The sequence below is a fragment of the Macaca mulatta genome, chromosome 11 (assembly GCF_049350105.2).
Source record: "Macaca mulatta isolate MMU2019108-1 chromosome 11, T2T-MMU8v2.0, whole genome shotgun sequence".
NCBI classification, from domain to species: domain Eukaryota; kingdom Metazoa; phylum Chordata; class Mammalia; order Primates; family Cercopithecidae; genus Macaca; species Macaca mulatta.
In genome coordinates, this window is record NC_133416.1 from 75,315,776 (window position 1) to 75,318,308 (window position 2,533).

The following is a 2,533-nucleotide window of genomic DNA, read 5'->3' on the forward strand; positions in this document are numbered from 1 at the left end:
CTGAACGTCGTGGCTTGACTTTTTCTAAACTGGTAGCTGTGGGCAGGTTAAAATGATCTGGTTCTAATTTCATACATTTCTAAGTTTGAGGCAGAATGAGGCAGTGGAAATTCATTATAATGCAGTGTTTCCCAATGTGTGAGACACGTTCTGCCCAGGGTTTGCAAAGTGATTCTGTGTGTACACATATAAACGTGCTTTGGTTAAGAATGTATTTGTGTAAGTTATCTATTTTTAGAGTCATATATTTATGCTTTATTTGGGCCAAATAAAATAATGTGTTAAATTCATTGTTACACAAATAAGAGTATAAGTGCATTTGGAGAATTAAAGTCAGGAAACACTGATATATTCCATTCCTCAGGGTTCCGGGCCTGCTCTAGATGCTGAGGACCCTAGAGAGAATAAAACAGACAAAATCCCAGCCCTCCAGAGCCAATATTCGGATACAGTGGAGACCATCAATAAACAAACACAGCATGCCAGCAGGAGAGGAGTGGTTTCGAGAAAAGCGAGGAGGGGTTGGTGGGGGGCTGGGGTGTCACTGTTTTGTGCAGGTGACCCACTGATGATGCCACAGAGACCTGAAGGAAATGGGGGCCAGCCTGGTCTCTCAACCCTGCCAAAGGGTTCTTTGCAACACTCCATGCTACCCGCTGGTACTCAAGCTCCTTCTGCTCTACCCTGAGCTAGGCCTGATACAATGGCTGACAGACAAAAGTATCTTTTAAAAAATTTTTTTATGTTTTTGTCTTTTCTCTGTGTCCTCACATGGCAAAGAGAAGAAACAAGAGACAGCCAGACAAAACATCTTAATGGGATATTTAGTCTCTTTGTTTCATCCAAGAGGGATCTACCAAAAGGGATCACCTCCTACAAATGTTAAACAGGTTTAGGGTTTGTACAGCAGCTCATGTGGGTTCAGGGATGTGCAGTCATTTCCCAACGTGTCATCATCCCTGGTTCTGATAAAATCTAGAGTGGAACCTGTAAATCAGAGGGCTTCACCCCTGAGCCCACAGCAACACCACCAAGGCACAGGGTCCCCACTGTGCACAAGAATACAGCTTCTCTCTTTTGCTGCCCTTTCAATATACCAGTCCTTACTAAAGCACGCAAAAACTGTGCTTTTGCCCCAGCATTTGAGAAGTTTGTGAATAGGCACCAGCACTTGGATATTGACTTTTCACACAGTGGTGACTTTTAAATTCCTCTATTGCTCCTGACTGAGTTTAGCAACCTCTTGACTGTTCTGGAAAACCAAAGAACCTGGGAAACAATCAAACAAACAAGTATTAAATTCAATCACCCAGAAACACTGGGGAGGCAAATGTAATTTTACTCCTAAGAATCTAAAGCCCCCATAATAAATACTTCTTTGCTGACTGGCAAATGAATGTTTCTCAGCCCTTCTCATGCCTAGAGACACCAAGAAATGCGACAGCTTAAAAATGGTTTGTGACCAAGACTGGAGGCCTCTATGGAAGTCCAGCACACTTCAACTCAGCTGCCAGTGGTGCTGAATCCTGGAAAATGCTGAGAACCCTAAAAGTGGATTAAGGAAAGGCTGTCGGTGCATCATCTCCCCCTATCCTTGGCAAAGCCAGGTAGCAGGTTCCCGATCCCCCAGATTCCAGCTCTTCCAAATGTTTCTCAGGAAAGAAGACCACCCTGTTGCTGATGGCCCAGGAACCTGCCCAGGAAGCTCAGGGGAAATAGCAAGATGAAGACAGTCCTCCAGTCTCCCCTCACCAATGCCCTGCAGCTCACCACCCTTTCCTGTCCTGTATACTTGTCTAGGAATGAGATCCCCAGAAGAGATCAGACATGCGACCACAGTGTGTTGATGGGGAAAGGCAGAAAGGGATCACTTTGGAATATGAAATCAATCAAGAGAGGGTAGTTCCTAGTGAACAGCCTAATGATTCCATGACTGAAACGAAGAACTAGGTGCTGGGAAAGCAATGAAGAGAAAAGCTGCCAGAGACACAATCCATGAAGACCTTGGTGAAGTCCCACCTATTAACACAAAAGGTGCCAAGTCCCAGAATTGTCAGTGTGCAGGAGGGACACAGTGAAAGCCTTGTGGAATGAACTTGCTGGTGGCCCAGGATGTGCCATCAGAAACTACTCCTGTTTTCCATGCTGTATACCAGTAGCACTGAGCAGAGTCCCTTTAATGCAGAACAATGGTTAGGCCATATTACTCATTTAACTGAAGGGCTAGGTATGTAGATGGGGTTTTTAGACACTATGAAAAGTTGAGTGTGGTGGAATTTGAGCTGCATTTAGACTTATTTGGCTTTTATGAACTTTCCTAACTGTACGGCACCCTGAAGGTGTGTTAGCAAGATTCAGCATCATTTGATCTTGGTTCCTTGTGGTGTTAGTGGCTTGAGTTTCCTGTCGAAGGCATTCCTGGTAAATCATTCCAAGCAGTTAGTTACTTTGTATATCTTATTTGCTGTTATCTTGTAGTTACCCCTTGCACCCCATTAAATTCTAGCATGCTGTCATGAAAAGGACACCCAGG